Genomic DNA, 12,506 nt, shown 5'->3' on the forward strand with positions numbered 1-12,506 from the left:
TCATGTTGAGTGACACCTAAATTCTAAATAAAGGGCGTGAATCATGTCAAGACTATACATACTATTCCCCCATGTCATTACAGAGGGTAATGTAAAGTTTTTGGAAAATAAGTGCCCAAAACCATATCACCAAAAAATTAATGGGCTAACACATATGAAATTTTTTTGAAAATCGATTATTTCCTATTGAGTAACCTTTAAATGCTAAATAAATAGAGTGGATCATTCCGAAGTTATATGTATTATTTCCTCAGGTCATTACGGAGGGTCTTAGAAAATTTGTGGTAAAAAAAGGCCCAAAAATCATATCACAAAAAATTTAATAGGCTAACATAGACGAAAAATTGAGAAAAACTCCTAATTCCTGTTGAGTGGCCTCTACATTCTAAATAAATGGTGTGGACCATGCCGAATCTATAAGTACTGTTCCTCAGGTAATTATAGAGGATCCTATAAAGTTTTTGGAAAAATAGTACTCGAAAATTATGTCACTAAAAAATTCATGTCTAACACATATGATAAATTAAGAAAATTGCCTAATTTCTGTCGAGTGACCCTTAAATATTAAATAAATGGCCTGAATTATGCCGAAACTATATTTACTGATCCCACAGGTAGTTACATAGGGTTGTAGAAAGTTTTTGGGAAAAAAAGTGACCAAAAATCATATCACCAAAAAATTCACGGGATAACACACACCAAAAATTGAAATAATCGCATATTTCTTGTTAAGTGGTTCTAAATACGAAGGATCATGTCGAAAATATACCTACTGTTCCCCAGATCATTAGAGAGGGTCCTATAAAAAATTTTAAAAAATAGTGCCCAAATATCATATCACCAAAAAATTTATGAGGTTAACAGAAATGAAAAATTGAGAAAATTGTCAATTACTGTTGAGTGGCTCAAAAATGCTAAATTAGGGCGTGGATCATACCGAAGCTATGCGTATTATTCCCCCCATGTCATTAAGGAGGTTCCAGTAAAGGTTTTGGAAAAATGTGTCAAAAAATCATATCACAAAAAAATTCAGGATTAAAATACACGGAAAATCAAAAAACTCACTTAATTCTTGTTGATTGACCCCTAAATGCTAAATAATTAGCGTGAATCATGCCGAGACTACACATATAGTTCCATCAGGTCATTACATAATGTTTTGTGAAGTTTTTTATAAAAATCTCCTCGAAAATCATATGACAAAATTAATGGGATAACACATAAGAAAAATTGAGAAAATTGTCTAATTAATTTTGAATAAACTCTAAATGCTAAATAAATGGTGTGAATCAAGCGAAGGCTATACGTACTTTTCCCTTATGTCATTATGGAGAGTCCTGCAATTTTTTATATATTTTTAAAAATGTGTCTAAAAATTATATCATAATTTTTTTTATGGATTAACACAAACGAAAAACGGAGAAAATCACCTAATTCTTGTTGAATGACGCTTAAATGCTAAATGAATGGTGTGGATCATGCTGAGGTTGTACGTACTGTTCCCTCAGATCATTACGGACGGTTATATAAAATTTTGAGAAAAAAAGTACTTGAAAATCATATTATCAAAAAATTAATAGGATAACACACATAAATAATTAAAAAAATCGTCCAATTCTTGATGAGTGACCCTTAAATAAATGGAATGAATCATGCAGAATCTATACGTATTGTTCTCCAGATCATTACGGAGAATTCTATTAAGTTTTTGAAAAAAAATAGTGTCCGAAAATCATATCATCAAAAAATTAATGGAAAGGATTTTTGAAAAAAATGACCGAAAGTCAGTTCATCAAAATATTCATGGGATAGCATAGATGAAAAATGAGAAAATCGCTTAATTCCATTTGTGCGGCCCGTAAATGTTATGAATGCATAGTGAATCGTGTTGATGCTATATGTATTGATCCCTCGGGTATTATAGAGGGTCCCATAAGGGTTTTAAAAAAAATTGACCGAAAGTAATTCATCAAAACATTCAGGGCTAACACACACAAAATTGAGAAAATCGCTTAATTTCGCTTGTGCGGCCCTAAATGCTATGAATGCATCATGGATCATGACGACACTATACTTTCGGAGGGTCCCATAAAGGTTTTAGAGTAAAATTGACTGAAATCAAGTTCACCAAAATATTAATGGGCTAATACACATGAAAAATAAAAAAATTGCCAATTTCGATTGTACAACCCGTAAATGTTATAAATGCACAGTGGATCGAGCTGAAGCTACATGTACTAATCCATCGAGTACTTATTAAGAGTCCCATAAAGGTTTCAGAAAAAATTGATCGAAAGCCAATTTTACCAAAATATTCATAAGCTAACATACATAAAAAAGGAAAAAATCTCCTAATTCCACTTGTGTGGACGGTAAGTGCTATGAATGCATCGTGAATCATGTCGAAACTACACATACTGATCCCTCGGGTACATGCGGAGGGTCCCATAAAGGTTTCTGCATAAAATTGATCGAAATTCAGTTAATCAAAATATATATAGGCCAACACACACGAAAAATTAAGAAAATTACCTAATTTTGCTTGTGCGGCCCTTAAATGCTATAAATGCACCGAGTATTATGCTGAGGCTACATGTACTGATCCCTCGTGTACTTAAGAAGGGTCCCAGAAAGATTTCAAAAAAATTTGACGAAAAGGTAGTTCACCAAAATATTAATGGGTTAATACACACGAAAAATGAAAAGATTGACTAATTTCACTTGTGCGGCTCCTTAATGATATGAATACCCCGTGGATCATATCGAAGCTACACATACTAATACTCCAAGTATTTACGGAGGGTTCGATAAATGTTTCAGAAAATATTTGATCAAAATCTAGTTCGCCAAAATATTAATAACCTAACACATACGAAAAATAATAAAATCACCTAATTCTGCTTGGGGGGCCCTAAATGCTATGAATTCTCCATGGCTCATACCGAGGCTATACATATTGATCCCTCGGTTACTTACGAAGGGTCTCATAAAGATTTCAGAATAAAATTGACTGAAGCCAGTACACAAAAATATTTATTAGCTAACACACACGAAAAATGAGAAAAAATAGCATAATTCCACTTGTGCGGACCCTAAATGCAATTAATGCCCAGTAGATCATGTCGAAGCTACATGTACTGATACCTCGGATACTTACAGACGGTCTAATAAAGGTTTCAAATTTTTTTTGACCAAAAGCCAGTTCACCAAAATATTTATATGCTAACACATACAAAAAATGACAAAGTAGCCTAATTCCGCTTGTGCAGCATCGAAATGCTATGAATGCGCAGTAGATCGTGTCGAAGCTACGGATATTGATCTCCCAGCTACTTACAGAGGATTCCATTTAGGTTTCAAAAAAAATTGACCCAAACCTAGTTTACTAAAATATTTATAGATTAACACACACGAAAAATGATAAAATTGATTGAGGCTCTTAAATGTTACGAACACCTCGTGAATCGTGCCAAAGCTACACGTATTGATCCTCTTGGTATTTATGAAATCTCCCAGAACAGTTTTGAAAAAATTGACCGAAAGCCAATTCACCAAAAAATTAATGAGCTAACACACATAAAAATGAAAAATTCATTCTACTTGTGCGGCCCCTAAATGCATAAATGCACCGTAGATCGTGTCAAAACTATACGTACCAATCTCTTAGGTACTTACGGAGAGTACTGTACATGAAAATGAAAAAATTGCCTAATTCCACTTGTGCGACTCCTATATACTATTAATGCATCGTGGATCGTGTCAAAACTACACGTATTGATCCCTCAGGAACCAGTAAGGGTCCCATAAATATTTCGAAATAAAATTTACTGAAAGTCAGTTTACCAAAATATTAATAAGCTAACATAAACAAAAAATGAGAAAATCGCCTAATTCTGCTTGTGCGGCCTAAATGTTATGAATGCGCCGAGGATCGTGTCGAGTCTACAGGTATAGATCCCCCGGATACTTATGGAGGGTTCCATAAATTTTTCGAAATAAAATTGATCGACACAAATGAAATAAGGAAAACATTATCTAATTCCACTTGTGCAGATTCTAAATACTATGAATGCATTGTGGATCGTACCAAGGCTACACGTATTGATCCCTCGAGAATTTAAGGATGATTCCATAAAATTTTTGACAAAATTTGACTGAAAGCAAGTTCACAAAAATCTTTATGGAGTAAAACACACTATAGATTAGAAAATCGTCTAATTCTCCTTGTACGACCCCTAAATGATTTGAATGCGCCGTGGATCGTGCGGAGGTAACACGTACTGATCCCATGGCTACTTACGGAGGGGTCTCATTAAGGTTTCAGAATAAAATTAACTGAAATTCAGTTCACCACAATATTCTTGGGCTAACACACACGGAAAATGAGAAAAATCGTCTAATTTTGCTTATGCGGCCCTAAATACTATGAATGCAATGTGGATTCAGCCGACGCTATGCATACTGATCCCGCGAATAGTTAGGGAGGTTCCCATAAAGGTTTTAAAAAAATATTGACTGAAATCCAGTTCAACAAAAAATTAATGGGTGTTCACAGAGGAAAAATCAAAAAAATTACCTAATTTTGCTTTTGTGGCCCCTAAACATTATGAATGCGCTGTGTATCATACCGAGGCTACAAATATTGATCCCTCGATTACCTACGAAGGGTCCCATAAGGGTTTTAAAATAAAATTAAAAGTCAGTTCACCAAAATATTTATTGAATAACATATGCGAAAAATGAAAAAATTGCTTCATTCTACTTGTGCGACACCTAAATATTGTGAATATGTCGTGGATCGTACCAATGCTACACGTACTGAATACCAAATAATTACGGAGGGTAGCATAATGTTTTTAGAATAAAATTGACCGAAATTTAATTCGCTAAAACATTTATTGGCCAACATACACGAAAAATAAGAAAATCGTCTAATTCCGTTTGTGCAGGCTAAATGCTATAAATGCGCAGTGGATCATGCCAAGTCTACATTTAATGATCCCACGGGTACTTACAGATGGTCTATAAAGGTTTCGAAAAAAATTAATTGAAAGTCAGTTCACCAAAATATTAATGAGCTAACATACATGAAAAATGAGAAAATCGCCTAATTCCTATTATGCGGCCCCTAAATTCTATGAATGTGCCGTGGATCATGCCGAGGCTACACGTACTGATCCTAATATACTTACAAAGGTTCCATAATAACCTCGCACAAAAATTGATCGAAATGCAGTTCTCCTAAATAATGACGAGCTAACACACACGAAATATGAAAAAATTGCCTAATTCTGCTAGTGCGCCCTAAATACTATGAATGCACCGTGAATCGTGCGTATACTACACGTACTGATCCCCAGGTACTTATGGACGGTCCCATAAAGGTTTCATAATTATTTTTATCGAAAACTTGTTCACCAAAATATTCATGGATAAAACATACAAAAAATTAAAAAATCATCTTATTCCGCTTATGTGGCCCCTAAATGCTATAAATGGTCCGTGGATTGAGCCGATGCTGTACGAACTGATACTTCGGGTAATTACAAAGGGTTTCATAAAAGGTTTTTAAAAAAATTAACTGAAAGTCAGTTCACCAAAATATTCATGGGCTAACACACCAAAAAATGAGAAAATTGCCTAGATCCACTTTGCGCCACCTAAATGCTATGAATGTGCCTTTTATCATGCCGAGACTACATGTACATATACTAAAGATACTTATAGAGGGTCCCATAAAGATTTTGGAATAAAATTAACCAAAAGCAAGTTCACCAAAATAGTCATGTGCTAACACGCAAAACAAAGAGAAAATCACTTAATTCTGCTTGTGCTACCCTAAATATTATAATGCACCATGGATCATTCTGATGCTATACGTAATGATCCCGAGGTTATTTATGGATGGTATTATAAATGTTTCGAAACAAAATTGACCAAAAGACCGTTCAACAAATTATTCATAGACTAACACATACGAAAATAAGAAAATCATTAAATACCTTTTGTACGACCCTAAATTCTATGAATACATCATTGATCATACCGAGGTACACATATTGATCCCCTAGTTACACGGAGGGTCCCATAAAAATTTTGAAAAAAAACTGACCGAAAGTCAGTTCACCAAAATATTCATTGACTAACACACTCAAAAAATGAAAAAAGCCTAATTCTTTTTGTGCGCCTCTAAATGCTATGAATGTACCGTGGATGGTGTCGAGGCTACACGTACTGATCCTCTAAGTACTTATGTAGGGTACTATAAAGGTTCCAAAATAAGATTAATTTAAACACAGTTTACCAAAATATTCATACGCTAAAACACACGAAAAATGAGAAAATCATCTAATTTTGTTTGTAATGCCCTAAATGCTATGAATGCTCAGTGGATCGTGTCGAGTCTACACGTATTGATCCTATGGGTATTTATAGAGGGTCCATAAAGGTTTTAAAAAAAAGTAATTGAAAGTCAGTTCACCAAAATATTCATGGCTAACACACAGAAAATGAGAAAATCATCTAATTGCATTTGTGTGGCCCTTAAATGCTATGAATGCGCCGTAGATTATCACGAAACTACACATACTGAACCCACGGGTACTTATAGAAAATTTCACAAAGGTTTTGGAATAAAATTAACCGAAAAAAAGTTCATCAAAATATTGATGGACTAACACACAAAAATAAGAAAATCGCTTGGATGTAATGTGGATCATACTGAGGCTGTATGTACTGATCCCTTGAATAATTACAAAGGGTTTCAAAAAAGTTTTAGAAAAAATTGAACGAATGTCAGTTCACCAAAATATTCATAGACTAACACACACGAAAAATAATAAAATTACCTAATTCGACTTGTGCGGCCCCTAAATGATATTAATGCACTGTGGATTGTGCCGAGGCAACATGTACTGATCCTTCAGGTACTTACGAAGGGTGCCATAAAGGTTTCAGAAAAAAATTGACCGAAAGACAATTCACAAAAAATGTTCATTGGCTAACACATACGAATAATAAAAAAATTATCTAATTCTATTTGTGCGACCCCTAAATGCTATGAATATGCAGTGGATCATGTCGAGTCTATATATACGGACACCTCGGATACTTACAGATGGCACAATAAAGATTTCGTAAAAAAATTGATTGAAAACTAGTTACCAATATATTCATGGGCTAACAAATACGAAAAATGAGAAAAGGCCTAATTCTATTTGTGCGTCCCCTAAATATTTTAAATGCATTGTGGATCATGATAAGACTATACATACTGACCCTTTGGGTACTTACGGAGGGTCCCATAAGGGTTTCAAAAAAAATTGATAGAATCAGTCACCAAAATAGTAATGATCTAACACACACGAAAAAATAAAAAATCACTTAATTATGCTTGTGCGGCCTCTAAAAGCTATGAATACACCGTGGATCATGTCGATGTTACATGTACTAATCTCACGGGTAATTATAGAGGTTCCATAAAGGTTTCAGGAAAAAAATTGACTGAAAGCTAGTTTTTCAAATTATTTATAGGCTAACACACGAAAAAAGAAAAAATAGCCTAATTTTGCTTGTGCGTCCCTTAAATGCTATGAATAATTCGTATATCATGTCGATACACATATTGATTAAGCACTAACGGAGAGTCCATAAAGGTTTAGGAAAAAATTAATTAAAATTTAGTTCATCAAAATAATCATGGGTTAACACATAAAAAATAAAAAAGTAGACTAATTTCGCTTGTGCGACCTCTAAATCAGCCGTGAATCATGCCAAGGCTACACGTACTGATCCTCCGAGTATATACAAGAATCCTATAAAGGTTTCGTAAAAAATTCGACAGAAAGCCAGTTCGGCAAAAAATATTAATGCGCTAACACACAAAAAAAAATTAGAAAATCGCTTAATTCCATTTGTGCGGCCCTTAAATGTTATAATTGCGTCGTTGATCACGTCGAGGATACATGTAGTGATCCACCAGGTACTTACGTAGGGTTATATAAATATTTCGGTATAAATTGATCGAAAGCCAATTCACCAAAATATTAAGGAGCTAACATACACGAAAAATCAGAAAATCATCTAATTCTATTTATGCAGCCTCTAAATGCTATGAAAGCATCGTGGATCGTGTCGAGGCTAAACTTACTTATCTCCCATAGTAATTACGGAGGATACCATAAAGGTTTCGAATAAAATTGATTGAAAGTCAGTTCACTAAAATATTCATGGCTAATACACACGAAAAGAATAAAAAAATTTCCTAATTCCGCTTGTGTAGCCTAAATGCTACAAATGTGTCGTGAATAGTGCCGAGCTTACACGTACCGATCCTACGGTACTTGGGAGTGTTCCATAACGATTTCAAAAAAAATTGACCGAAAGTCTTTTTACCGAAATATTCATGGGTTAACACACATGAAAAATATGAAAATCACTTAATTCTACTCGTGCGACCTCTTTACGCTATGAATGAGTCATGAATCATGCCAAAGCTACACGTATTGATCCACCAGATACTTACGAAGGTACCTATAAAAGTTTCGAAATAAAATTGATCGAAAAATCAGTTTACCAAAATATTCATAGGCTAAGATACCAAAAATGGGAAAAAATTAATTTTGTTTATGCGACCCTAAATGTTATGAATGTGTCGTAAATCGTGTCGAGACTACACTTACTGATCCCTGAGTACTTACGGAGGATCCATAAAGATTTTAGAAAAAAATTATTGAAAGATAGTTCACCAAAATATTCATGTACAAATACAAAAAAATAAAAAAATGTCTTATTTCGCTTGTCCGGCCCATACATGCTATTAATGCGCCAAGAATCGTGTGTCAAGGCTACACGTATTAATCCTTAAATATTTACAGATGGTCTTATAAAGGTTTTTCAAAATAATTTGATCATCAATTCAGCAAAATATTCATTGTCTAATACACACGGAAATGAGAAAAATTGTCTAATTCCACTTGTGCGGCCCTAAATACTTTGAATACACTGTGGATCGTGTTGAGGCTACACGTACTGACCACCCGGGTACTTACGAAGGATCCCATAAAGGTTTCAAAAAAAATTGATCTAAAGTCAATTCACCAAAATATTTATGGACTAAAATACATGAAAAATTAGAAAATCATCTAATCTCGCTTGTATGGCCCCTAAATGCTATGAATGCGTCGCGGATCATGTTAATGTAAATCATACTAATCCCCCGAGTACTTACTGAAGGTCCCATAAAGGTTGCTGAAAAAAATTGACCGAAAGCCAGTTCGCCAAAATATTTATAGGGTAACACACACGAAATGTAAGAAAATCGCATAATTCTGCTAGTGTGGCTCTTAAATGTTTTGAGTGTATTGTGGATTGTGTCGAGGTTACACATACTGATCCTCTGGTTACTTATGGAGAGTCCCATAAAGGTTTCAGAAAAAAATTGATCACAAGGCAGTTCGCCAAACTATTAGTGGGCTAATATATACCAAAAATGAAAAAATTGCCTAATTTTACTTATGCGTCCCTAAATGCTATAAATGCACAGTAGATTGTGACGAGGCTACACGTACTAATCCTCCGGGTACTTGCGGAGGGTCCTATAAAAGTTTTGGAAAAAAGTTATCTGAAAGCCAGTTCAGCAAAATATTAATTGGCTAAAACACACGAAAATGAGAAAATCGCTTAATTCCGTTTGTGTGGCACTGAATGCTATTATTTATCAATTTTTTTCCTATCTAACGGAACGTTATTGGATCAAATGACAAAGACATTGTTGAGAAAAAAATAGCTTTTCTTAGATGAAATGAGAATTGAATTCATGTAACAGGAGAAAAAATTCCCATTCCTTAGCTGGAAAGATATGTGGCCATGGAATTAAGTGGAACAAAATTGACTGGGTGGTAGAGTTGTGAAAACACTTGTTTCTTCCATATGTTGGTCCTTAGCTCCATGGAAGAATATGTTACTGCTGAAACACGGAAGAATTGAAATCTTAGATCAATACACTATGTATGGATGATATGAACTGCCTAAACAAGAATTCTTGAACAGCAAACAACCAGTTCAGATATTCACGACCAAGAAGTATTGGATTCTCTTTCGGATAGGCCCGGAAAGGAGAAAGAAGGCTGAAATGCAGTTAGACGTCTATATGAATACACCGTGGATCAAAAAAAATTAATCGAAAGCTAGTTTACCAAAATATTCATTAGCTAACATACGAAAAATGAGAAAATCGCCTAATTCTGCTTATGCGGCCTTTAAATGCTATTAATGCACTATGGATCGTGCCGAGGCTACACATACTGATATTCTGATTACTTACGGAGGGTCTTATAAAGGTTTCTGAACAAATTTAACTGAAATCCAATTTACTAAATTCATGAGCTAACACGCACGAAAATAAGAAAATCGTCTAATTCCGCTTGTGCGGCTCCTAAATGTAATGAATGATCTGTGGATCGTACCGAGGCTATACGTATAGATCCCTTAGGTACCTACGAAGGGTTCCATAAAAGTTTTGGAATTGCTTTTGACCGAAAGAAGTTCACCAAAATATTCATGGGTTAACTAATACACAAGAAAAATTGAGAAAATCGCTTAATTTTTATTGAGTGCTCCCTAAATGCTAAATATATGGCGTATATCACGTCGAGGCTATACATAATGTTCCCCAAGGTTACTACGGAGGGTCCGGTTAGGTTTTTGAGTAAACCAAGTTTTCGAAAATTATATCACCAAATAATTAATGGGCTAAGACACAAAAAAATTGAGAAAATCACTTAATTCCTGTTGAGTGGCCCCTAATTGCTACAATAATGTTGTGAATCATGTCGAGGCAATACGTACTATTCTCCAGGTCATTACAGAGGGCATTATAAGAATTTTTGAAAAAAAGTGCTCAAGATCATGCCGATATAAAAGCTAACACATACGAAAAATAGATAAAGTCGTCTAATTCCTGGTGATTGACCCCTATATGCTATATAAATAGCGTAGATCATGCCGAGCCAATACGTACTGTTTCGCCAGATTATTACGGAAGGTTCTATAAAATCTTTGGAAAAAAAGTGCCCAAAAATCATATCACCATAAAATTTATCGGCTAACACGCACGAAACATTTAGAAAATCACCTAATTTCAGTTGAGTGACCCTTAAATGCTATATAAATAGCGTGGATTATCCGAACCTATATGTACTATTCCACCATTTCATTACGGATGGTCTAGTAAAATTTTTGGGCAAAAAGTGCACAAAAACTATATCACCAAAAAATTACAGGCTAATGCATATGAAAAATTGAGTAAATTGTCTAATTACTTTTGAATGGCCCCTAAATGCTAAATATACATATCATGGATCATGCCGAGACTATACATACTTTTTTCCATGGTCATTACGAAGGGTTCTGTAAAGTTTTTGAAAAAAAGTGCCCAAAAACTATATCAACAAAAAATTCATAGACTAACACATACAAAAAATTGAGAAAAATGCCTAAATTTTGTTGAGTGACCCCTAAATGCTAAACAATTAATGTAGATCATGCCGAGAATATACTTACTGTTCCCCCAGGTCATTACTAAGGATCGTGTAAAGTTTTTGAAAAAAAATGTGCTCGAAAACATATCACCAAAAAATCATGAGCATTATACACAAAAAACTAAGAAAATCGCTTAAGTCCTATAGAGTGGCTCCTAAAAGCTAAATAAATGGATTGGATCATGTAAAGGCTTACGGAAGGTCCGTTAAGGTTTTGGAAAAAAAAAGTCCCTGAAAATTATATAACAAATTCATGGCTAACACATATGAAAAATTGAGAAAATCACATAATTTCTATTGAGTTGCCTAAATGCTAAATAAATAGTGTGGATTATGCCGAAGATACACGTACTATTCTCTCAGGTCATTATGGAGGGTCCTATAATGCTTTTGGAAAAAACTGTCCCAAAACTGTATCACCAAAAATTTCATAGGTTAACACATAAAAAAACTAAAAAAACTGCTTAATTTCTCTTGAGTGGCCCCTAAATACTAAATAAATTATGTGGATTATGCTGAGACTATACGTAGTATTTCCTTGGTCATTACGGAGGGCCCTGTAAATTTTTGGAAAAAAAGCACCCGAAAACATCACCAAAAAATTCATGGATTAACGCACACAAAAAATTGAAAAAATCACTTATTCCTGTTGAGTGACCCCTAAATGCTATAATAATGGTGAGGATCATGTCGAATCTATACCTACTATTCCTCCAGGACATTACAAAAGGTCCTGTAAATTTTATGGATAAAAATGCCCGAAAATCATATCATTAAAAAATTATAGAGGTAACACACACGAAAAACTAAGAAGATCATCTAATTTATGTTGAGTGGCTCGTAAATGTTAATTAAATGGCATGTATTATGACAAACTTATACGTACTGTTCCCCCAGGTCTTTATAGAGGGTTCTATAAAGTTTTTGGAATAAAGCGTTCAAAAATTATATTACCAAAAATTCATG

This window comes from Solanum dulcamara, chromosome 9 (genome assembly GCF_947179165.1).
Source record: "Solanum dulcamara chromosome 9, daSolDulc1.2, whole genome shotgun sequence".
Lineage (NCBI taxonomy): Eukaryota > Viridiplantae > Streptophyta > Magnoliopsida > Solanales > Solanaceae > Solanum > Solanum dulcamara.